Genomic DNA, 8415 nt, shown 5'->3' on the forward strand with positions numbered 1-8415 from the left:
AATTATCAGCAGCAGGATGGTTAAATAAATTAAATACTGCACAGCACTGAGAAGAAACTATCGATACAGGCAACAACATAAATAATTCTCACAGGCATCATATTGAATAAAACTGTCAGACACAAAAGAGTACATCAGATGATTCTACTAATAGGAAGTTCAAAAACAGAACTAATAATAAAAAATGATACAGGACAGAACAGTTCTGGAAGTTCTTACTGACCAGGAGTGGTCCTCGGGAAGCCATGTGGCTACTGAAATAGTCTATAACTTGATCTGAGTGATGTATATATGGGTGTGAGTATACACACACACACACACACACACACACACATGTATATTTATATACATGAACGGTATGGCCCTACTTTAGGTATATATATATACATCTGCTGAACATTTGGAGAAGTCTGGGACATAATTGGAGGTCAGAGGTGTGTGGAAGCAGAAACACACATATATATACATATATATGTTGTGTGCACTTAATATTTACTTGCTTTACTGAACATAGCTTTGGATAGTGAAATATGTATATTTGGAGACCATTAAATTCAAGAAACTCAAATATCATGTAATCTAATTTTAATTGATACATATTGTCAAGTATTCTTGTTCTTCTATTTAATAAATATAGTCCATTATTAAGTGCTTTTTTCTATGAAATGGCAATTTAGATAATATGTGCCTCATTGGGTTATTTTTAAAATTCACTTTGTTATCAACTGTATTATTTAAAATAAATTGCACACATCCACCCTGTACGATCTGATGAGTTCTGACAGGGTATAAGCTTATGAATCCACCACCATAATCAAGGCATACCCCTGGAACTTTCCTCTTGCCCCTCTGCCTTGGTCCTAGACAACTACAGATTTTCTTTTTGTGTAAAAAGTTTAGTTTACATTTTAGAATTTTAGATAAGTGAACTCAGGCAGAATGTATTCCTGTATGCCAGACTTCTTTCATTCAGCATGATGATTCTGAGACTTATCTACACTTTCGAGTTCATCAGTGCACTGCTCTTTTAGAGCAGTATTATTCCAGGTGTAGATATGTCACATTTCATTAATCTGTTCATCTGCTGATGAACATTTGGAGAAGTCTGGGACATAATTGGAGGTCAGAGGTGAGTGGCAACAGAAGCACACTTCCACCTAACAGTAGAAAGCATTACCGTATGCTCAACCCAAGTGTCAGGTAGTGTGGGGACTTTCCCAGGACTTGAGAATCTGAGGCATAATTATATATGATAGGCAGACAACTTAGATGGATGGATAGATGGGTGGATGGATAGATAGATAGACAGACCTAGTAAGAAAGAATATGGTTATGTCGGTAAAAAATACATGGAACTGGGATTATGAGCCCTGACTGTGGCAACTGGTACTCTTGCCCTGGGCAAACTATTTCACCTTCTTCAGCCTCAGTTTGGCGAGGCGCTAAGCAGCCTGTCTCAAAATAAAATATAAAAAAGGCTGGGGACATGGCTCGGTGGTTAAGCACCCCTGGGTTTAATCCCCAGGACCAAATAAATAAATAAATATCTTTAAAAAGCCATAATTGAAATATGCATTTTTGTTTGAAATTACTTTTTACTGTTATACAATAATTATAGAGATTCAAAAACTTTTGATAAAAAGATACTTATATTTTCATCATTGGATAACTTTTGCTTGTTCAATATATTTAGTTGAGGGGCCCTCTAGTGGAAAAATCTGCATACAGCATGACAACAGCTGCTTCCGGATTTAAAAGCCTGTGATACTGCATTTCATTCATTAAAAAAATATAATGTCCATATTACAGTAAAGTATTCAAGATTAAATATCTCACTCAACTTAAACTTCTATTTTGAATTCAATATTAAAATTATAAGAGACTATTAATGTAGGACTATAGCATTTACATTTTTCTATCCCAATTATTGTTTATTGCTGTTAGATTAACCATGTGGATGAGAATGTCTAAAATACACTCAACTTTATTTTATTTCCCTTAAATATATTAAAATGGAAGACACTTGAATCCTGAATGATTTATCTCTTTCACAGATAGATGGTTCCTCTATTTTTCAGGTATCTGAAATACCTGTGTGGACTGGAGAAATGAGTGGTGAGAAAATTGTGCTTGTCAGCTTTCCAATACTATAGCAAAATACCTAGAATAATCAACTTATAAAGCAAAAGGTTTGTTTTGGCTCACAGTTTTGCAGATTCCAGTCCATGATCAGTTGGTCCTGTTGCTTTGGGCCTCTGGTGAGGCTGCACATCATGGCAGGTGTGTGTGGTGGGACAAAACCACTCACCTCGTGCCAGGAAGCAAGAAGGAGGATGAATGGTCCAGGTCCCACGATCCCTTTCAGGAGCATGTCCCCAGTTACCCAAGGCCAATAGGCCTCATATCTCAAGAGTTCTTCCAACTCTCAATAATGTCACTCTGGGGACCTTTAGGGGACATTCAAGTTCCAAAGTATAAGAGAACCGATGTGGAATTTCTTATGGACATTTGTCAGTAGCTATCTCCAGGCCATCTGGGAGCCCACTGGCTCTGATCTTTGTGGCTTGATCTAACACAATGCTGTAGTTCTGATCATTGATAAAGACCTTCCTGTCCTCAGCATTGACTTTCTCTTAACAGAAAAACATTGAAACGATGGCTATTTTTAAGCTTCATCCCAAAGCTATTTTAACCTCATTTTCCAGACCTTTCTGTTTAAAAAAATATGTATATCAATTTAATTAAGCAATTAATATGGTCTTTAATCTGAATTTCATGCATTATTAGTTTCAGTTTTAATAATTGGACATAATTCATCCAAAACATTAAATTGGTTGTGTTATAGGAAACCTAATGGAGTAAATGAAAAGCCAAACTTACCTATCAGAAAGAGAAATGCTTGAATTTCATGGAATTAAGTTATTACTTTCATTATTATTTTTTTAAAGAAATTCTTTTGAAAGAAAGTTCCTGTAATGACTCACAATTAAATTTAACTTCCTTTTCATAGTAGAGGGACAAGATAATGACTCATGGCAACTCCCTTCATAGTCAGATATACTCTTTATTTTCTTATATAGATATGAGAAAAAAATTCTGGGCAGTAAATGTTTGGAGTGCTCTCATACATAATCTTGAGTGGACCCTCATTCATACAAATATTTGATTTCTTGGCTCATCCTGGCACAAAGGGGCACTTGTATTCTGAGATTTGAATCATTGTGGACCCCTGGGCTCTTTTTCTCCTGGGAAGACAGGAAAGAGAGCAGATGGGGCCATCAGGTAAATACCAATCTGTCCAACCTGCAGCCCAGATATGACAGGCAGTACATATAAGAGGGAACTTCCAGTAGTTATGCATTAGCCTAGGACAGTGGTTTCCAAATATCTTCAGTAATGGACCACATGATCAGAAATTCAGGGTGGAAAGCTTGGTGCTAAGAATGCTTGTTTTTTATTGATACCAGTATGGGTATTGGCAGAGCACATGGTTCACACATAAATACTACCCAAGACTCAGAAATACTTTGGAGACCTCATTCATATTTCCATTCACTCAGCCATTCCCAGTGTTCTAGTTCCATGATGTAATTTAAGTGGAATTAAACTTGTAGAGCTCAAAATGTATAATTACACCAGTAAAATATGGAAACCCCCAAATGCATAATTAATTACAGTCAGCTTCAATCTCAATCACAAATTAATGCAGAGCTATTCTCCAGGTAGTGTCAAATACTGAAGAGTAGCAGAGAAGGAGGTCAGACCTTCTAATTCATATTTGTTGGATAATCAGTTAAACCTGTAGTAGGGTACAGAACCTATGGACCATCTGTAGGCTACAAGAAACTATCTGTCACCTATTACCTTAGCTAAAAGCATTGGCATCGTAGATTCAAGTCACAAGGATGCTACTCTTATAATACCCAAGTGGATTAGGGCATCTTAAAAACCAGAAACCATCCCTTCATTACTTCTTCTCTGTGCTAAGGTGAGTCTCTCCTTTCTACTGTGGCTTCCTTGAAAATTGCCAGTTCTTTAGGAAATTAGATTGTTCTCAGGTATTCTATAAGTAATTTGGCATTTGGAATTTCCAATAGGTTTATTCACTAGAGAGAAGTTTCTCATCACAGTTGAGCTGCTTTTATGGAATCAGCCATTTCTCTCAACCTTGGCAGCATTTTGGTAATTCCCTGAGAAGCAGCTGGTCTTCAGAATCAGACATCCTTCTCTATTTGCAACAACTGCTTATTACATGCCAGAGACCATGCTTTGCCTTTATATGAATTATATCATACATTCTCCACATAATGCAATGAAGTTATCATTATTGTTCCCATTTACAGAGAAAAAAAAGGAGTACGAAAATTGGGGCAATTTGTATGGGATTTCCTCTGTAACATAAGTGGAAATCTAGGAGATTTTACTTCAGAAAATGATAGGGGAGTCTTGTCCCATACATAGATCCAATCATACAGCTGGAGTGGTAGGGATATTCATACTACAAAGGCAGTGCCCCTCTGTATTTGCATCTATGCTATCAACATGAAGCATGTTTCAGGAAGGGAGATCCAGCTACCAATCCTGTGTGAGGACAGCAAAGACCAAATGACTCTAGCCACTAGAAGTAGAAGCCTACAGACTTGGGTCTGCTGCTTCTTCTATGGGTTTGGTGCCACAGTCCAGCTGCAGCAAAATAACAGGGGGTTGACGAACAACTTGTGTAGATTGATACAGCAGGAGTAGGAGCCGTTTATTGTAGGACAACAGAGGTATTTATACATTCCACACAGCTTATCTTAATTAACATAAACTAGATACAGCAGTCAACCAATAAGGAATCACCCCACTTAATGGCTCGCTGGCGTTACTTCACAAACCACTCCCTCTGGCAATATACAAGGCGCCATCCAGACTTGTTTACAGACCCTAACATTTGCCAGACGCCATCCTGACTTGTTTACAGACTCTAACAGTTTGGAGCCCCCAGGAAGGATTCACTATGCAAAGAATTGGTTGAAGCAACACTATTCACAGAAGAAGGACCAGCATGATTAGCACTGTGCTGTGTGCCCAAGTCTCCCATGGCTGGAAAGTCTGCCCCCATATCCCACTCAGGGTGATGGTTCTGCTGGCAAAGACTCCTATTCCCTTGGTAGAAGAGAGAAGGATGATACACTGGTGGAGCAGTCAAAGGCCAGTTGTTACAAACATTTAAGTAATTCATGGAAGTTCACTGCAGACTCAGAATGGGGAAAGTTTTCTTCTAGTAAGATGTATCTGGGGCCAAGTGACAGCTCAGCACCCAGCTACATGATAGAGGAATGTTCCACACTCAGTACACTGACGGGCAAACTCAAAGAAGGTGGGTACTCTCACATTGGCAGGTTCCTCAGTGGTGTAAATATTGTTTTAGGATTGGATCTTTCCATTTTAGAGAAGCCTATAGGAGCTATATTTGTAGTCAATGCAAGTTATGCAGATGCTATTCCCATAATCCCCAGATGGATGGGCTCCTCCACCCAAGTTTTCAAGGGCTATTGTTCATTATTCTTTGGATAACAATTTTACCAACTTCACCTTCTCCCTCTTAAAGTATATCAGGTTTGGAATGAGTAAAATGTGCAAAGTCCTCTGGAGATTCTGTCAAAATGCAGGTGCTGAATTTAGCAACAGATCCAAGTGGTTTTGACATTCCTAACTAGTTAGCTCCCAAGTGATGCTGAGACTGCTGGTCCACGGACCACACTTTGAGTAGCAGTAATCTAGATTTTTTTTCCAAGTAGAAGAAGAGAAACATCATATATAAAAAGAATTATTTTACTCTGTAGACAGAGTCTGAGTCTGAAACTGTAAAACCATTATGTATATAGAAAGATTTCTCCAGGAAAACATTGTTTTGCCAAACTCACTAAATATTTGATATTATCTAGTTCTTATTTGCTTTAATGTAAAAGGAACTGAAACATTCCTTCAAAGACTGCCAGTGGTCTGTGAGGATTCTCCTCAGGCAAGGGAAAATAAGAAAACTGTTAGAGAAAGTATGCTTATTATAAATATTTCATTGAACTAGTCTAGGTTATCCATTAATGAATTAGACTCATCTAAATGAATCATTCTTTTTTTCTAAATTTGTTTCTCACTTTTCTCTGTAATCTATTTGAAATAGTTCTTGGGAATTTACAGAATGGACCATAAGACCAAATTATCCTTCACGGTTGTAATGTTTTTCATTACAATCCTTACTCAATTGACAATAATCTACTTCATTGTTATATACTGAACAGAATACTCACTAAACAAAAACAACTATTATTAATGTGTAATCAAGTCTGACTTCATAAGAGAACTCATGGTGTGTCAAGTCTTAAGAAATGGTTTTTCTGGTAGTAACCTACAACAGATAGCTCTGCAGGGTCTCCAGGCTTTTCCTGTAATGTTTAATCAGGTAAAATATTTAGCATGTCCTAGCAATGACCAGGGAGTAATATCACCCATAAAGTCTTAGAGGGGAAAAGTAGGAAATATCATATTATTTCCAGTAATTTTTATGACTCATACAATTTTCTGCACATTATGCATTTAAGAAGTACTTTACCTAACTACTTATCCAAGAAAAGATATTTTAAAGAAAATTGAATTTAACTTTAAACTAAATTTAATTTAACCTCAATTATCTAAATGACTGCCTCATCTGAAATATTTACTTTTCATCCACTTATTGGATATTCTCTAGAGAAAGTTGTCATCACTGTGTAAGAGGGAAAATGTCATTGGCTTCATCATCTCACGGTGTGTTAATTGTGATTTTTGTTATGTAGTTATGTTAATTGTCAGTTATTTCTTATAATCATGATTTTTAAATATGTATTTAACTGAGACTTGGTGATGTACATCATTTTACAATTAGAATATCACATTATGTATTTAGTGTGTGTTAATCAGAGGTAAGATCCATTAACTTAGAAGAGGGGAAGACATTGAGTTTAACTACAGGAAGTAATTAGGTTATGTGAATAAATTATGCAAGGCCTTTAGAAACACAAATACAATAGAAAAAGTTAACCAGAGTAACAATAATAGTAATAATTATTAAGGGCTTATTATGTGTCTGACCTTGCACTACATGCTTTTCCTATCTCATTTGTTCTTTACAAGAACCCAATAAAGTCAGTTCTATAATATTCTCATTTAACACAAGAAACTGAGATATAAAAATCATAAGCAACAAGTCTAACATCACATTAGCATATGATGGAGTTGGGATTCACACCCAAGAAATTGGTTTCTAAGCCTACATACTTCACCCAGAACTGTAGAAAGTTTTGCATTCTTTAGAGGAGGGGTCTGCAAATAATAATCCACAGGTCTGCCACCTTAAGTCTGCAAGCTAAGAATGGTGTTTGCATTTTTTAATTGAAAGAAAAACTACATTTTTGTGACACATAAAAATTATCTGAAATTAAAATTTCAGTGCCCCATAAATCAAGTTTTATCAGCATACAGCCACACTCATTTGTCTTACACTGCCTGTGGCTACATTCGTGTTATATTAGCCAGGCTGAGTAACAACCAAGACCATACAACCCACAAAGCCTAAGAGATTTACTTCCTGGCCCATTATAGGAACAATTTACCAACTCCTGCTATAGATCTCAGGAGTGAAGGGAATGAAAAACAATATGAATTTGAGAAAGTGCAACAGAGAGTCCAATCAAAATGGCCTCAGTGTGAGTCGTGCAAGGTTATTCAGCAATGTGGCCTCTCCTATAATAAGAAAAACCACATGCAATCAGAGAAATGGGTGTCTAGCCATAAGAAAAGCCACAGGCAGTTAAGTAAATAGCAATCAAAGAAATGGTGCCTTGCTAGCTCTTCCTAGAGGAAAGTGCTGGATGGAGTCTGGGAGGGGGTTTGAGCAACAGGAAAGGATAAGAGCAGAATGGTGCCTAAGCTTCTGGACAGAGGACATACCTGCTATTTCCCCCACTAATCTGGTAAAATTCAGAGCTACTACATCAGGAAAGAGGGTCTCATCTCTTCTACATGCTGTCATCACTGCCTGCAACGGATTGTGGACTGGAGAGCAGCATGCGTCTTCCAGGTTAGGGCTGGCTGGGACTGAGGATCTGTAGATGAGCTTGGGTGGCACCATGGGAGGAAGGCAGGGAAGCCCCTCTGAGCCTCAGATGAGGAACAAACGCATGGGCCCTTGTTACAGAGTGGCCATATTTGCTGAAAGCTATTTGTTATATGTCTTTCCTGGAAAATGGCCTTTCAGGGGATTGTTTTTTAGACTATTATTAAGATCATTTACCTTCCAAATAGAGATTACTGGAAGCGACTCCAATTCCTGAAAGGTGAAATCACAAAGATGTATTTATTTTCATGAGACTGAGAACTTCCCCCACATGAGTG

This window comes from Urocitellus parryii, chromosome 5 (genome assembly GCF_045843805.1).
Source record: "Urocitellus parryii isolate mUroPar1 chromosome 5, mUroPar1.hap1, whole genome shotgun sequence".
Lineage (NCBI taxonomy): Eukaryota > Metazoa > Chordata > Mammalia > Rodentia > Sciuridae > Urocitellus > Urocitellus parryii.